The following is an 18,840-nucleotide window of genomic DNA, read 5'->3' as shown; positions in this document are numbered from 1 at the left end:
GTTGCCCTGCTGCAGAGACCCCACACGCTCCACCAATGTAGGCCTGCCACTCGGGCACTCCCTGCCCCTCAGAGGCAGACCCACTTCCCTTGCTGTAGAGGTTCCAGGTATCCCATCTATGCAGGCCTACAAGTTGCCCAAGGGCTTGCTCTTGGGTGAGGCCAATCCCTAGGGTGGGCTGCCTGCCCTGGCTGAGCTGGATTAAATTGGTGTTCTAGCAGGTAGGGTAGACCCCTGCATTAACGGTCCAGGGGAAGAAGTCCAATGGCATCAGCCAGTGTCTGTGTCAGCACACCTGTCCTAGGTCACAATAATGGCTGCTGCCATTGTATCAGTTCCTGGGGAGGTGGCCCTAGCCTGTATAAGTCTCGCCTCTCACTGAGATGTGTCCAGAGCCTATCAAGTGATTCTCTTTCACCAAAGGACTGTGTACCTTTCTTTCTGATGATTTTAGGTTGCTTTCTGAAATGGGTGAATTTGTGCATGGGCTCTTTAAGAGCAGGCTTTTCTTTCCCTTATATCTGAAAGCTTTTCTGGGAATATTCTCCAATGTTGTTAATAGCCAGCAAAGCCAGATAGTATGACACTTGTCTTGATTGTGCTGAGTGGCAAAGCTCTCCTGCTCAGATCCCCCGCTTCTCCAGGGAATGCTTCATACTTTAAGACTGCTCCTGGCTGTGAAGTGCTGCTGCTAAAATGTGACTTTTTTCTCTCCAGAAAGGAATTTCTGCCTCTTCCACCTCACTCAGTACTGTCTCTTGTTGTGGGGGTTCTTTTTATCCAGTTTTCAGTTCTCTCTCAGGAGTAATTGTTCCAAGAGTAGTTTTAAATTTGTTGTGTCCATTGGTGGAGGTGAGTTCAGAGTCCACCTATGCCACCATCTTAACACCACTGTGCCATCTTTCATTTTTAATTTTATTAATTTGAGCCTTCTCTCTCTTTTAGTTAGTGAGTCTTGCTAAGGGTTTGTCAATTTTGTTTATCTTCTCAAAGAACCAGCTCTTAGTTTCATTAATTCTTTTTATATTTTTTGTCTCTATTTCATTTATTTCTGCTCTTATTTCTATCATTTCCTTCCTTCTACTGTCTTTGACCTTTGTTTGTTCTTCTTTTTCTAGTTCTGTTAGGTGTGGTTTGAGATTACTTATTTGAGATTTTTCTTGTTTGTTGAGGTGGGCCTGTATTGCTATAAATTTCCCTCTTATAACCACTTTTGCTGCATCCCACAAGAGTTGGTATATTGTATTTTCATTTTCATTTGCCTTCAGGTATTTTTTGATTTTTCCTTTGATTTCTTGATTGATCCAATTGTTGTTCAGTAGCATGTTGTTTAGTCTCCACATATTTGTGACTTTCCCAGCTATTTTCTTGTAGTTGATTTCTAGTTTCATAGCATTAGGGTCAGAAAAGATGCTTGATATGATTTCACTCCTCTTAAATTTACTGAGGCTTGCCTTGTTTCCCAACAAATGGTCTATCTATGACACTGTTCCACGTGCACTTGAGAAGAATGTGTATTCTGCTGTTTTGGGGTGGAATGTTGTATATATCTATTAAGCCCATCTGGTCTAGTGTTTCATTTAAGGCCACTGTTTGCTTGTTCACTTTCTGTCTGGACGATCTATCCATTGACATAAGTGGGGTGTTGAGGTCCCTTACTATTATTATGTTGCTGTTAATTTCTCTCTTTAGGTATGTTAATAGTTGCTTTATATGCCTTGGTGCTCCTGGGTTAGGTGTATATATTAATAAATGTTATGTCTTCTTGGTGGAAGGTCACTTTAATCATTATATGATGCCCATCTTTGTCTCTCATTATCTTTTTTATCTTGAAGTCTGCTTTGTCTGATATAAGTATGGCAACATCTGCTTTCTTTTGTTTCCCATTTGCTTGGAGTATCATATTCCATCTCTTCACTCTGATCCTATGTTTGTCTTTAGAGCTGAGATGTGTTTCCTGGAGGTATCCTATTGTTCGATCTTGTTTTCTAATCCATCCAGCCACTGTGTGTCTTTTGATTGGGGAATTCAGTCGATTTACATTTAGAGTGATTTGTGATATATGGGGGTATAATACTGCCATTTTATCTCTTTTTTTTTCAGCTGTTCTGTATTTTCATTTTTTCTTTTTCTTGTTTTTCTGACTGCCATTTCAGTTTGGTGGTTGTCTGTGATGGTTTTCTCAGTTTTCTCTTTATTTACAATTTGTGGCTCTGCTCTGATGTTTTGTTTAGTAGTTACCACAAGTTTTGTCTAAAAGATCTCGTAGATGAGATAGTCCATTTTCTGATAGCCTCTTATCTCCATTATCCTAAGCAGTTTCCTTTGCTTTCCTCTTCCCCTTCTTAGTTATTGTTGTCACGAATTATTCTTTTTCATTTTGTGAGTTTGTGACTAAACTGAAGTGTTTACAGTTATTTTTGATGCTTTCCCTCTCTTTGTCTTTTATGTTATAATTAAGAGTTTGCTAACCTATTCTGATAGAGAGTTTAAATTTTCTGATTTTGTCTATTTATGTCATTGCTCAAAGCTTTGTAAAACTTTGCCTTTTTCTTTTGAGGAAGATTAGCCCACAGCTAACATATGTTGCCAATCCTCCTATCTTTACTGAGGAAGATTGGCCCTGGGCTAACATCTGTGCTCATCTTCCTCTACTTTATATGGGATGACACCACAGCATGGCTTGACAAGCGGTGCATCAGTCTGCACCTGGGATCCAAACCTGAGAACCCAGGGCTGCTGAAGTGGAGTGCATAAACTTAACCACTACGCCACTGAGCCAGCCCCTGCCTTTTTGTTTCAGGTAAGAGGGCTCCTTTCAACATTTCTTGTAAGGCAGATCTAGTGACAACAAACTCCCTCAGCTTTTGTTTATCTGGGAAAGCTTTTGTTTCTCCATCAAGTCTGAAGGATAATTTCACTGGATAGAGTATTCTTGGCTGAAAGTTTTTGTCTTTTAGTATTTTGAATATATCATTCCATTCTCTCCTATCCTGTAAGGTTACTGTTGAGAAATCTTCTGAAAGTGTGATAGAGGTTCCTTTGTAGGTTATTTTCTTCTGCCTTGCTGCTCTTAATATTTTTTCTTTGTCATTGACTTTTGCCAGTTTTGCTATTATATAGCTTGAGAAGGTCTTTTTGCATTGATGTAATTGGAAGTTCTATTCGCTTCATATACTTGTAAGTCTGGTTCCTTCCCCAGGTTTGGGAAGTTCTCAACTATTATTTCTTTGAACAAGCTCTCTGCTCCTTTCTCCTTCCCTTCTCTCTCTGGGATACCTATAATCCTTATGTTGTTTTTCCTAATTGAGTCACCTATTTCTCAAACAATTTCTTCATTTTAAAAAAATCTTGGTTCTCTCTCTTCCTCCGCCTGAGGCATTTCCATATTTCTATCTTCTAATTCACTAATTCTGTCCTTCATAAGATCTGCCCTATTTTTTATGGTTTCTTCATTATTTTTTATCTCATTAATTGTGTTCTTCATGTCCAGAATTTTTCTACAGTTTTTTAAGGGCTTCAATCTCTTTGATGAAGTATTCTTTCTGTTCATTAATTATATTCCTGAGCTCATTGAACTGTCTTTCTGTGTTTTCTTGTGCTCGTTGAGTTTCTTTATGATAGCTATTTTCAATTCTCTGTCATTTAGATTGTAATTTTCTATAACTTCATGTTTGGTTTCTGGAGACTTGTAATTTTCCTTCTGTTTTGCAGTGTTACTGTAGTTCTTCATGGTGTTTGATGAATTGATCCTTTGCCTGGGCATTTGTGGTAGAATCAGGTCACAGATTCCACTTGTCACTGCTGGTGGGGGGGCAGGAGCTGTGTTTTCCTATCCTGCCCATCTGCTGTTAGTTGTGTTGGTCAAGTCAATCTGCATTGGTGTGGGCCAGCATTGCACTGGGTGGCTGGGGCACCTTCGTGGGGGCTGAATGCCTGCCACTTGGTGTGGAGTGTTCACATGGGCAGGGCCTCCATGGCAGACTAGGTACTCCTGCAGGTCAGGCTACCAGTCTGAAAGCTTTCATGTGTGGGCCAGGCTGCCCCTGCTTCCACTCACAGTTGTGCCAGTGCTGTGTGAGGATCCAGGACCTGTATCACCGCTGCTGGGGAAGAGGAGGGGAGGAGGACAACTTCCTTGGTTCCACTGCTTCCTGGGGATCCAGTCCAACCACCTTCAGATGTATAGCTGTGTGGGTCTCTTAAGCATCCTGTTGTGCTGTGTAGGGAATCCTCTGTTGGTTAATGAATGTCCATATAGTTGTAACTCAGAGGGGAGAGACAAAGTGAACAACTCACTCTGCCATGATGCTGACATCACTCTAGACCCCACCTCTTGATAAAAAGGGCTAGGTACTTCACAAATGCCCATCAGAAGGAGAAAGAGCAGTTTATTTTCCATTTTTCCTGTCTCCTCTCCCATTGGTCAGAGTTCACTCATAGTACATTCATTCTGTGTCATATCATCTGGCCCCTTTGGGATATTGCTGGGAAAGCCATGTCCCATGTACTGTGATGTGGCACTTCATCCAAGCCCAGAAGTGCTGGGGGATGCCAGAACCTCTGTAGGTTTGGTTGGCTTTACCAGAGGTGCTGGGGCTTCTGCTGAGAGAGCTGCAGTGGAGACCATGAGAAAGTCTGGCACTTATACTGAAGAGACCAATTCAGCTAATGGGATGAGGTGGTAGCTGTTGTGGTAAAGGCAGCAACCGGGACTCACTATGAATAGGTGGCAGAGGGACCGGAACTTAATGAGACTGAGAAGATCTAAGGGGTGTATAAATCATATCCAACACAGTCACACACTTAGTAAGTGGCAGCGCAAGCATTCAAACCCAGGCGGCCTGGCTCCTCACCACTACACTTTACTGTCTCATATTTAATGCATGTGGTTAGTAATCCATCTTTTACTCAAAGTCTCCACTGGCAGAGAAGAATTAAATTGATGTTTGATGTTTGCATAGCATTTTGTAACCAGATGCCTTACACACTTGAAGGTTTTTAAGTTGACTCTCAGATTTTCTAGAGAGACAACCATATTGCAGCAAACACTATAGATTACACATGCAACAACCATTCACTTCTCTTCTTTACTTCTTATAGAACCTCAATCTTTTTTTAGGTGTTCCCCTTATTCCATCTGCTTCAGAGGAGGCAAGCCATATCCCCATCCCCAGGAGGTCAGTAATGATTGGTCTGAGTCAGGGTGAGTCAAGATGGTAGTATTCCCCTTTCCAGTGGGTAGTTTAGATCATGGGCATCTGATACAATTCTGACCAATGAGACTTGAGAGAAGCTGTGCTAAGGATTTCTGGGACATATTTTCCTAGTTAAGAAATAGAAACTCAGGAGAGACATCTTCCTCTGCTGCTGGATGTTGTCATCAAAATTTCACAGCCATTTGGCAATTACAAAGAGCTGTAGCTCAAAAGACTACACTGCATGTTGAAGGAGTCAGACCAGATAGGTGAGAAGAACACGGTCCTCAGGGGCACAACTGAGCTGCTGAATGGACTCATCCTGGACGTTTCCTACCTTGGGAATATTCCTCACGTCTTTAACCATATTAGCTATTTCTTCTAATGAAGGCATTCTACCTAGTACAATTGTCTCCTATAAATAACGATAAATTTGCTTCCTCTTTTCCAATATTTACTTATTTAAGCATATTTGATAACACTTTAAGAATTATATTAAATAATACTTGTGACAGTGGACATTCTTTACTCATTCCTGATTTTAATAGAAATGCCTCTAGTTTTTCAACATTAAATGTGAGACTAGCCATTGGTTTGAGGTAGATTTTTAGTAAAACATGTCAAGAAACTTTCTTTTATTCTTAGTTTATTAGCAGTTAAAATAATCAGATATGGATGCTGAATAATAAATAATTTTAAATAAATTACCACACTCTAGATGATGGTCCCTATTCTCTATTTTCCTTGGTGAATGTGATTCAGCTCACTGGAAGATGGATAGAATGGAGGAAGAACACTGGGCTTTTTCTTCTATCCATGTAATAGATACATAGAGAAACTAAGAGATTTGTCCTATCTGTATTTATATTTCTCTAATTCCTCTGCTAAAAGTAATCTTCCTCTGAGAATACTTGCACATGTACTTCTCTCTAACATCATCATCACCATCACCAACACCACCATCACCATCACCACCATCACCATCTTCCTCCTCCTCCTCATTACCATCACTGCAACAATGGAATAACTGCCATTTGTAGAATGGTTACTCTGGGCCAGTCATTGCTAGTTGCTAATTGAAGACTCAAAGTCAGCTTGTGAGATAATTATCAATTTGGCATTATATAGATGAAGACATAGACCAAGGGGGATAAATTAACTTACTTAAACTCATGCAGGAATTTGAAACTTAACCTATCTGATGATATAACTGATGATCTTTCCATTCTCCTATGTTGCCATCCACTGTAGTTTACCTTGTATTATGCTATGCATCTTTCCTGTCTTCTACTGTATGGGATGATTTTTGAGGGCAGGTGTAATATTGTGATTTATAATAAAGACTGTATATTTGGTCTTTGTCCCTGTTTCTGGCACAAACAGCTAGAACCCTTGGAATTTCCTAAGTGATAAGATACAGGCATTTTTTGTTATGTTAATTAGGTGACTTCTGGACCTCACCTAAGGATGGGAGCTGATTGCTAGGGGAACCAACTATGTGATTAGATGGTTGGAACTTTCAGTCCTAATTCCTGACCTCCAGGAAGAGAAGAGGGACATTAAGTTCAATCACCAACAATGGTCAATGATTTTAATCAATCCTGCCTCCATAAAACTCCAAAAGGATGGTGTTGGAGAGATTTCTGGTTGGTGAACATGTGGAGGTGCTGGGATAGAGTGGTGCACCTGAAGGCATGGAAGCTTTGCACCTTTTCCCTGTACATTGCCCTATGCATCTCTCCCATCTGGCTATTGCTGAGTTATATCGTTTTGTAATAAACTGGTAATATAGTAAGTAAAATGTTTCTTTGAATTCTGTGAGCCACTCTAGTAAATTAATCAAACCCAAGGAGGAGGGGGGTTGGAATCTCCAATCTATAGCTGGTCTGTCAGAAGCACAAGCGACAACCTGGACTTGTGATCGGCATGAGAAGTGGGTAGGGGCAGTCTTGTAGGACTGAGCCCTTAACCTGTGGGATGTAACGCGGTCTCCAAGTAGAGAGTGTTAGAACTGAGTTAAATTTTGGGACACTTAGCTGGTGTCAGAGAATTGCTTGTTCTTAGTGGGAAACATTCTCCCCCCAGCATTGGAATTGGTAACCAGAATTGTAACTGGTAATCAGAATCTTAGCAACAAACATTGCTTATTCATCTTTGTATGTACTTCATCCTCTAACATTGTGCCTACACACAAAATAGGAGCATATCTTGGAATATATTTGTGCACTTTTCTCCTTTGCCATTCAGAATTCTTGTCCTCCCTGATTGGCCTGAGGCTTCTTCTGTCTGGGGGAGAAGGAATATTCAACTTCTGATACCGAAATTAGATTCCTAAATTCTTTTATATCTCTCTTTAACTTATTAAGGGCCAGGCTCCTGGAGATACTGTGTAGTATAAAAAAGAGACACTATCTACCCATGGCCACTTTGCTTTTTTGTGATAATGGTAGGACATTAAAATTTAGAGGATTATGGAAAGAGGAAAGGGGAGAGAGTGGGGAGAGTGCTTAGATTTGTGGGTTTTTATTTGTCCTTTCTGGGTTTTACCCTGGAAAGGAGAGGTGTGTTAGATAAGTTGAAGAGAATACCAGTGACCAGGTACTTTCCTCACTGTCTGAAAGAGGAAAGTCTTGTGGGCTCTTCCTGCATCAGATTTTTAAGTCACACCAGTTTAGTGGCACTGTATTGAGAGGCAGGGGAGCATCCTTAGCCTTAGCTTTCTTGAGGTTCTCTTGGTTTATATAGGGCAAGGGTAGGACCCAAATGGAGCTGAGATGTGCTGGGGACTGGCTAGAAGGAGTTAGTGGAGCTCGCGCAAGGTAGCTCTGTAGTCATAGCCGCAGGGCAGATAGTCCAGGCTGGAGCTGAGTGGAAGTCATAGCTAGATCTCAGTGGGGTCTGTAGTGCTAGCGGAGAGTGGAAGTGAGATAGAACCATGAAGGGAAGGTGGCCCTGGCTTCCTAGAAGCAGGGCCTGACTCTCTAAACCAAGAGAATGACTGTGAGTCCATCAGTTGCAAATTTTGTCATGGTGCCTAGTATGGCTTCTGGCACTCGGGAGAAGACCGATCTCCTTGGAGGCCAGAGGAGGCGGAGGACACCACGCCTTAGGACTCTGATTCTTTCCCTCTGTTACAAGGCTCTGTGAGCCACACCCCTTCACCATCCTGCCTTGGAGAAGAAAGGTGGCAATGGTGTGGAAGACCAAGAAATCTGAGTGACTGGTCAGTTTTTCCTAGAGAGATCAACATTTACTTAAAGGAGATATTTTAAAACCATTATTCTCATTAACCAGTGGAAGGGGAATAAGAAGGAAAGAAATGTTGATAACAGCATAATAATGATGCTAACTAATATTTATTGAACGCTTGCTACGCATGAGGCGTGTGCTAAATTTAATAATCACAGTAATCTTAGGAAGTAGTTGCTATTGATGTCACTCTTTTACTTATTAGGATATTAAGGCACAGAAAGGCTAAGACATTTCCCCGAGGTCACACAGTTCTGGAAGAACCAGAATTCAACACTAGGCAGTTTGAAACCAGAGCCTGTGTTTTTTTTTTTTTTTTTTTTTTTTGGTGAGGAAGATCAGTCCTGAGCTAACATCCGATGCCAATCCTCCTCTTTTTGCTGGGGAAGACTGGCCCTGGGTTAACACCCGTGCCCATCTTCCTCTACTTTATACGGGATGCTGCCACAGCATGGCTTAACAAGTGGTGCCTTGGTGCACGCGCCTGGGATCTGAACCAGTGAACCCTGGGCCACCGAGGTGGAGCCCGAGCACTTAACCACTGAGCCACCGGGCCGGCCCCCAGAGCCTGTGTTTTTAAACACCTCCTTTGCACACTCAAACTGTAGAATGACATAAATTTGCAATTCCATTTCATAATGATAATATGTATTTTCTGGATAAATAAATGCTGTGGTAAATCAGATGAACAGAGATTACACTTGTCTGATTGACATGTGGACTTGGATTTAAATCCCATTGTTTTGAGAACTGCTGAAGCAGCAGTTCATGTTGGATTATAAAGTTTAAGTAGGGGACTGCTAACCAGAAAGATGAGCAACAGACTCATCTCTGTTTCCTGAGCCATGATGGCAACACTGGGGCAGAATTTTGATGAAGTCTGGTGAGGACCCAGAAGTATTATGTTTGTGATTTTGAGATCACTTCAACCTGAGACAGGCAGTAGACCAGGTCTCCAGAAATGAAGGGACTATGAAGAAAAAGCAGAAGCCAAATGAGGAGCGCTTGGTTACCCAAACAGGAATTCCAGAGGGTGAAAGGAAGGGGAGGAGTTGAGGGCAAGAGTTCCAGTACTAGGTAGAAGGAGGGTCTGGGATAGCACAGCCTAGCAGGTGTGCCCACAGCAGTAAGCACAGCCACAGTAGATGAAGAACTCTGAAGGCTCACCTTAAGTGGTGAGCCAAGATGCACAGAACTCACTGAGTTTAATCTTTGGGGAATTTTGTGCCTCGTGGGCTCGGAAGATTTGTCTCCTAGGAGCTGGGCTCTACCGCTGGAAGGAAGGAAAGGGAGCATCTTACAAGATGGCCAATACCGGAGATTTGAGGAGTCTTCAAATTCCAGGACTGGATTATATAGAGTAGTAAAAAACTAATATTTTTGTCAAAATTAAATACACTTCTTTCCGTTTAAACACTTTTTTAAAGCAAATGTACCTTTATATGTTGACTTCTCACTATATTCTTCCTGCAACCTTTCCACCGAGAAAGAATCGAAACTTTCTAAGGACTCACTAGTCAGGCAATACGTCAGATGCTTTTCCACATTTGCTCATTTAATCCTCACAACATCTCTGTAAATTAGGCATTATCACTCCCCATTTTACACATGTAGAAACTAAGGCTCAGGGAGATTAACCTTCCCCAAAGCACCGCTGGAGTTGGAAATCAATCCTAGGTTGGTTTGACGACAAAGTCAATGTGTTTTCTGCCCTCCGTATATCTCGAGCTCCTCTTCTTCCTCTTTTCTCAACAGTAGTTCTGATGCTTCCTCCGAATAGCCAAAGAGTTGCTGGTGCTACCACGACTCAAGCACACATCCCCACCTACAACTATGGATACAGATTTTTAAAGATCTTAGGGCAGGCTTATGCTTAATATGCATGAGCCCACCAGAAAACAAGATTTACTTGGCAGTTTTATCTGTTTATTAAACAAAGTGGACATATAAAATGAATTTGTTGTTGTTAGTGCTGTCAAGTTGATTCCAACTCCTAGCAACCCAGTGTTCCAGCAGAGCAGACCCCTGACGGGTCCTTTTGTGCCATCCTCTCTCCTTCCGGTGCTATATAAGGCAATGCTCTCCTGCTATTCATAGGGTTTTCATGGCCTATTTTTTCAGAAGTGGGTGGCCAGGTCCTTCTTCCTAGTCTGTTTTAGTCTGGAAGCTCTGCTGAAACCTGTCCACCATGGGTGACTCTGATGGTATATGACATACCAGTGGCATAGCTTTCAGTATCACACTAACACACGGCTGCCACAGTATGACACCTGAAAGAAGGTACCAGGAGAAGAAACTCTGGGCCACAGAGGTGAGAGTGCTGAATCTTAAACCTCAGACCACCAGGGCTGGCTATAAAGTGAGTACTTTCTTTTAATTATAAATATAGACTCATTTATTCAATCTCTCACTGCATGTTGATTGAGTACCTACTATGTGAAAAATGCTGGGCTGAGTTCTGGAGATGGTGCTGGGGTGTGCGGGCATTACAAAGCTATCTGAGCCCTAGCTCCTGCCTTCCTGGATGTTGCAGTAGTTATGGTCTTTAACTGTGAATAGTGAATTCAGCTTGGCTTGAGATATATATATATATATAACTTATATTTTGATTATATGCAGCTAAATTAGCCTCACAACCAAGGGTTGCCAAAGCAAATACTGGAGGTAATAATAGACAGAGTTGTTGACCTTAGGTGTGAGACACCAGCATGACAACAGCCCCATAAAAGCTGCTGAATTGGAATTCAGAAAGAGTCTAGTGGTCAGTTACTCAACTTAAAGTGTTCCCTATAAGCCATTCTCCAGGAATGGAGTAAACCTGGGACATTCAGGAAGAGGGGACAGATAAAAGGGACACGATTCTTGTGTTTTTCCTTTTGTTTGATGACTCTCAAGTATTTTCAAAGAGCAACCTATAAACAAGCAGCCTCCAACATCTGTGTCCGAGCTGAGCCTCTTTGAAGAGTGTCGTTTAAGAGCTCTTTCTCTCATATTTGTTGGCAATTGGAGGAACGCAGTCTGCACACACAGCCTTTGTTTCTTGAGACCACTTGTTTCTGCAGCTCGTCCACCTTGAGGCACATGCCAGCAGAGGGGAGCTCTTGATTGCTGGGGCTCCTTGTGCCCCTGCGGGCAAGCAGAAAGGAATGCATGGTGATATAGGATAGAAGGCCCCCTCTGTTCATGGTGGGTGGCTTCTGAGGTTGCCTAGGAACTAGGGGAAGAATACTCTCATTTCTTGGTGCTGAATGTTAGAATAAAAACATTGGCTACTTTGGTAGATTTAGTTATAGTAGCATATCCATGTTCATTTCCTGGTTGAATTGTGAAAATTCCAAATAAACAAATGAAGAAACAAACACATCCCTCTTCCCCTGACAAAAGGGAAAGAAACGAGTTTATATTGTACTATTTAGAGACATTGAAATCAATGCTGAGCATGCATTGTCGATTTACAGGGGAAAATTATAGCCAAATGGCAGAGAGCACAGCGGTTAGGTTTTGCCACATTAAACGTGGGAAATGGGCTCCACTTACAGATCATGTACTTTGAGCTGTTTATCTTGATTTCCTCCACCTTCATCGCTATCCTGGAAAGAAGAGGGATTTCTCTCAACCCTCCATACTCTCTGTCCTCAGGTTCCATCTATCTTGGGATGTCTCTATCACTGTACTTATAGAAAGAGCATCCACTTGTCCTGCATTTTGGACTCTTTTGCAAAGATTAGAACTCATATCTAGCATTTAAAAATGGATAGAAAATGGAAGATGTAGCTTTATTTTTGTACAAAAATTGCCAACCCAGGAAAAAATATACATTGCTCCAGAATCACCATAAATCCAAGTTACATTTTGTTAAAAGGGCTGAAAATTCTTCATTCATTTAAAAAGTATATTAAAATATCATTACAAAGAATCTCAAAGGTCTGAGTCAGATTGTATTCCCTGAGTACCTAGTAATTATGATATTTATTTATCTGTTACATGGAAAGCCTAATATAGGTGATATTTTTTATATTTTAATATTGCATGTATTTTTAAGAAGACTACCAAAGAATTTATATGTTTATTATAATTGTTATTGAAGCAAGGTTTTTATTCTTCTAATGATTTGAAATTAAAAAATCAAAATTCATATTAATACATGTTCCCCTTTGATTCTCACAGAAACCCAAACTATCCAAATTTGAAACACTTATGTAGTCGTAAGGTTAGAGTCCCAGGAGCCAGCTGGGTGGCATAGTGGTTAAGTTTGTGCCCTCCACTTTAGCGGCCCCGGATTTGCGGGTTCAGATCCCAGGTGCATACCTGCACACTGCTCATCAAGCCATGCTGTGAGGCATCTCACATACAAAATCGAGGAAGATTGGCACAGATGTTAGCTCAGGGACAATCTTCCTCAAGCAAAAAGAGGAAGATTGGCAACAGATGTTAGCTCAGGGCCAATCTTCCTCACACACACACACACACACGCACACACACACACACACACAGACAAATTAGAGTCCCAGGAGAGTGGAATGTAATTTAGTGACTGGTATGTCTTCTCAAAATTATTTAAAGGAGAGATTATGTCTTGAACCAACTCACATTTATTTAGCTTTCTTCCCATTGCTTCTTTCTTCCACAATCTCCTCACTTCTCAATATTATTTCTTTCAGTCTCATCAACACCCTAAAGGAAGGTAAAAAAAAATTAACCACACATTATTTGTTAGTCTGAATATTTTGGGTCTGTTCTAAAAGTGTGGAGAAAAAATATGCATTGCCTCTAAATGAAAAAATGAAGTTGAGGGGCCTGCCCGGTGGCGCAAGCAGTTAAGTGTGGGTGCTCCACTGCGGTGGCCCAGGGTTCGCCTGTTAGGATCCCGGGCGTGCACCGATGAACCGCTTGGCAAGCCATGCTGTGGCGGCGTCCCATATAAAGTAGAGGAAGATGGGCACGGATGTTAGCCCAGGGCCGGTCTTTCTCAGCAAAAAAAGAGGAGGATTGGCAGATGTTAGCACAGGGCTGATCTTCCTCACAAAATAAATAAATAAATAAATAAATAAATAAATGAAGTTGATCAAAGGTCTGAGTATGAATTTTGCATGATCTGAATTTTTAAGCCTTACTTTTAATTTGAGGCACAAACTTTGCTTTATTAAGACTTGGATAATCTGGGCATTTGAAGTGCTTTATGAATACTCATGTCATGTACAAGACCTGTCTAAGACTCCAGTTTTAAACTATAGTCCTATTCACTGTAGAGACTTGAGTGCAGGAAAAAAACAAAGGAAAGAAAGAAAGAAGGAAAAACAACTTGGGTCTGGAGTCAAAAAATTTGTGATTGAAACTCAGCATTGTCAAGTCAGAATGATAGCAGCAGCAAATATTGCTTGAACATCTGCTGTATGTCAATTGCTTTTTTCTAGTTCTTTAGCAGGCTCACTTAGCTGTATAAGTCTAGAAGGGCCTCATAATCTTTGTGAAATTTAGTTGTAAACATAAATAATATTGTGTACCCATCTTACCTCCTAAGGTTGTCATGTGACTCCAGTGAGATAATAAGTAGCATAAACATAAGAGCTGAAGTTTATTGAGGACTTATCATGTATCCAGCAAAGTTCTAGCTGTTTTACATGCGTTAGTTCATTTGTTTTTGTCAAGTCTCCTGAGAGATGGGCAATACTATTTTATAGACAAAGAAAATGAGGCAAGAAACTTTAAATATCTTGCTCAAGCTTGTATTGCTAGCAAAGATTTGAATGAAATGGCACTTTAAGATGATTTATATATAGATATACATATTTTATATTATGGTCATTATTTTTTAACAGAAAGACCTGAAGTTACATAGATTGGGAAGTCTGTTGATCCCTAGGCTTTTCATTTAGGAAGTTACTATGAATTTGCATGTATGTTGATGGTACTGAAGGAACAGCTCTTGGGAGTTGGGACTTGGATCTGTAATCTTGTTTTATCTTGTTATTTTGGCAGCTCAGTGACAGTTCAATTCATGAGTGGTCCTCTCTCTTTTCTCCTACTATCAGCTTCCTGCAATTCCCTCTACCTCTATACTTTACCGATTTATGATCAACTAGAGATTCTAGTCTTCAGGAAAGTGATTTGAACACTTTACAAAGAAATGCAAATTAAAATACAAATGAAAAATGACAAAATGTATTTTTACATAATGAATAAATACCATGCACCTCTACTTCCAAATTGTCCTTGTTTCTGTGAGAACTCAGGATGTGGCCATGTTAAAATAGGGCAGGTAGGAGATCAGAGATGGAGCAACACTCTCTCTCTCATACAGGGAAAAAGCAGTGAGGACACTTCTATCTCGTCTTTAATTCTGACAAACAAGGGAAAATTTGCTTATGAGGAAGAGATGGGACCTTTGGAGAAAATTACCCTACCTCCCATTTTAGACTTTATAATAACCATTCAGAAAAGTTGTAAAAGGGAGTCCTATGATGAATGAGAGTGGACCAAATGACCTCAGCAGTTTAAATGCCATACGCCCTCTCCTCACTTTAAATTCAATGTGAGGAAGGCCAGACTCATTATCTTATTCTCTTTTTTTTCAATAGTTTTATTGAGACCATAATGGTTTATAACATTGTGTAATTTCAGGTGTACATTATTATTTATCAGTTTTTGTATAGACTGCATCGTGCTCACCCCAAGTAGTCTAATTTTTATCCGTCACCATACATATGTGCTGCTTTACCCATTTTGCCCACTTCCCAACCCTCTTCCCCTCTGGCAACTACTAATCTGTTCTCCTTATCTGTGTGTTTGTTTATCTTTCACATATGAGTGAAATCATGCAGTATTTGTCTTTATCTGGCTTATTTCACTTAACATAATACCGTCAAGGTCCATCTGTGTGGTCGCAAATGGCACGATTTTGTCTTTTTTATGGCTGAGTAATATTCCATTGTGTGTGTGTGTGTGTGTGTGTGTATGTGTATATCTTCTTTATCCATCCGTCCATTGGTGGGCACTTGGGTTGTTTCCATGTCTTGGCTATTGTGTATAATGCTGCAATGAACATAAGGCTGCATAAGTCTCTTTGAATGGTTGATTTCAAGTTCTTTGGATAAATATCTACTAGTGGGATAACTGGATCATATGGTATTTCTATTTTTAATTTTTTGAGAAATTTTCATCCTGTTTTCCATAGTGGCTTCACCAGTTGGCATTCTCACCAGCAGTGTATGAGGGTTCTCTTTTCTCCACATCCTCTCCAACACTTGTTATTTATTGTCTTGATAATTATAGCCATTCTGACAGGTGTGAGGTGATAGCTCATGGTATTTTGTGTGTGTGCATGTGTGTGTGTGTGTGTGTGTGTGTGTGTGTGTGTGAGTAAGATCAGCTCTAAGCTAACATCCATGCCATTCCTCCTCTATTTGCTGAGGAAGACTGGCCCTGGGATAACATCCGTGCCCATCTTCCGCTACTTTTTTATATGGGATGCTGCCACTGCATGGCATGACAAGCAGTGCATTGGTGCGCACCCAGGTTCTGAACTCGAGTGCGTGCACTTAACCGCTACACCATGGGGTCTGTCTCATCTCATGGTAGTTTTGATTTTCATTTTCCTAATAATTAGTGATATTGAACATCTTTTCATGTATCTGTTGGACATCTGTCTATATTCTTTGGAAAAATGTCTGTTCATATCCTCTGCCCATTTTTTGATTGGGTTGTTTGTTTTTTTGTTGTTGAGTTGTAGGTGTTTTTTATATATTTTGGACATTAACCCCTTGTCGGATATATGATTTGCAAATATTTTCTCTCAGTTGGTGGGTTGTCTTTTTGTTTTGTTCATGGTTCCCTTTGCTTTGCAGCAGTTTTTAGTCTGATGTAGTGCCATTTGTTTATTTTTTCTTTTGTTTCTCTTGCCTGAGTAGACATGGTACTCAAAAAGACACTGTTAAGACCGATGTCAAAGAGTATACTGCCTATATTTTCTTCTAAGGGCTTTATGGTTTCAGGTCTTACATTCAAGTCTTTACTCCATTTTGAGTTAATTTTTGTGTATGGTGTAAGATAATGGTCTACTTTCATCCTTTTGCACGTGGCTGTCCAGTTTTCCCAACACCATTTATTGGAGAGAATTTCCTTTCTCCATTGTATATTCTTGGCTCCTTTGTTGAAGATTAACTGTGCTTAGATGTGTGGTTTTATTTCTGGGCTTTCAGTTCCATTCCATTTTGTCTGTGTGTCTGTTTTTGTGTCAATACTGTGCTGGGTTGATTACTATAGCTTTGTTTTACAAAACAAAACAAGACCCAACAATTTTGAAGTCAGGGATTGTGATATCTCCAGCTTTGCTCTTTTTTCTCAGGATTGCTTCAGCTATTCGAGGTCTTCTGTTGTTCCATATAAATTTTAGGATTCTTTGCACTGTTTCTGTGAAGAATGTCACTGGGATTCTGATTGGGATTGCATTGAGTCTGTAGATTGCTTTAGGTAATATGGACATTTTAACTATGTTTATTCTTCCAATCCATGAGCATGGAATATCTTTCCATTTCTTTATGTCTTCTTCAATTTTTTTTCAATAATGTCTTATAGTTTTCAGTGTACAGGTCTTTCATCTCTTTGGTTAAATTTATTCCTAGATATTTTATTCTTTTTGTTGCAATTATAAATGGGACTGTATTCTTGACTTCTCTTTCTGCTAGTTCGCTACTAGTGTATAGAAATGCAACTGATTTTTGTAAGTTGATTTTGTACCCTGCAACTTTGCTGTAGTTATTGATTATTTCTAATAGTTTTCTGCAGGATTATTTAGGGTTTTCTAAATATAGAATCATGTCATCTGCAAACAGTGAGAGTTTTATTTCTTCCTGCCCAATTTGGATTCCTTTTTCTTGCCTAATTCTCTGGCCAAAACCTCCAGTACTATGTTGAATAGAAGTGGCAAGAGTGGGCACCCTGGTCTTGTTCCTGTTCTCAGAGGGATGACTTTTAGTTTTTCACCATTAAGTATGATGTTGGCTGCGAGTTTGTCATATATGGCCTTTATTATGTTGAGGTACTTTGCTTCTCTACCCATTTTATTGAGAGGTTTTTTTTTAATCATAAATTGATGTTGGATCTTGTCAGATACTTTATCTGCATGTATTGAGATGATCATGTGATTTTTATTCCTCATTTTTTTAATATGGTGTATCACATTGATTAATTTGTGGACGTTGAACCATCTTTGCATCCCTGGTATAATCGCACTTGATCATGATATATGATCCTTTGAAGGTATTTCTGTATTCAGTTTGCCAATATTTTCTGGAGGATATTTGCATCTATGTTCATCACTGATATTGGCCTGTAATTTTCCTTCTTTGTGTTGTCCTTGTCTAGCTTTGGGATCAGGGTAATGTTGGCCTCATAGAATGAATTAGGAAACATCCCGTCTTCTTCAATTTTTCTGAATAGTTTGAGAAAGATAGGTTAAATCTTCTTTGAATGTTTGGTAGAATTGTCCAGAGAAGCCATCTTGTCCTAGACTTTTGTTTTTTGGGAGGTTTTTGATTACTGTTTTGATCTCTTTACTTGTGATTTGTCTATTCAGATTCTCTGTTTCTTCTTGATTCAGTTTTGGGAGGTTGTGTGATTCTAAGAATTTATCCATTTCTTCTAGATAATCCAATTTGTTGGTATATAGTTTTTCATAGTATTTTCTTATAATCCTTTGTATTTCTGTGGTATCTGCTAGAGTTTATCCTCTTTCATTTATAATTTTATTTATTTGAGACTTATCTTTTTTTTTTTTTCTTAGTGAGTCTGGCTAAGGGTTTGTCAACGTTTATCTTCTCAAAGAAACAGCTCTTAGTTTCATTGATCCTTTCTACTGTTTTTTTTTTTCAATCTCTATTTCTTTTATTTCTACTCTAATTCTTATTATTTCCCTCCTTCTGCTCATTTTAGGTTTCATTTGTTCTTCTTTTTCTAGTTCCATTTGGGGTAGTTTAAGATTACTTATTTGAGATTTTTTCTTGTTTGTTGAGGTGGGCCTGTATTGCTATGAAATTCCCTCCTATAACCACTTTTGCTGTATCCCATAAGAGTTGATATGGTGTATTTTCATTTTCAATATCTCCAGGTATTTTTTGATTTCTCCTTTGATTTCCTCATTGATCCAGTGGTTGTTCAGTAACATGTTGTTTAGTCTCCACATATTTGTGACTTTCCCAGCTCTTTTCTTGTAGTTGATTTCTTGTTTCATAGCATTGTGGTCAGAAAAGATGCTTGATATGATTTCAATCTTCCTAAATTTATTGAGACTTGCTTTGTTTTATAACATATGATCTATCTTTTATAATGTTCCATGTACACTTGAAACGAATGTGTATCCTGCTGTTTTTGGATTGAATGCTCTCTATATATCTAT

Source organism: Ceratotherium simum, chromosome 36 (assembly GCF_057802395.1).
Source record: "Ceratotherium simum simum isolate JZ-2026a chromosome 36, ASM5780239v1, whole genome shotgun sequence".
NCBI lineage: Eukaryota > Metazoa > Chordata > Mammalia > Perissodactyla > Rhinocerotidae > Ceratotherium > Ceratotherium simum.
This window is presented reverse-complemented; position numbering follows the sequence as displayed.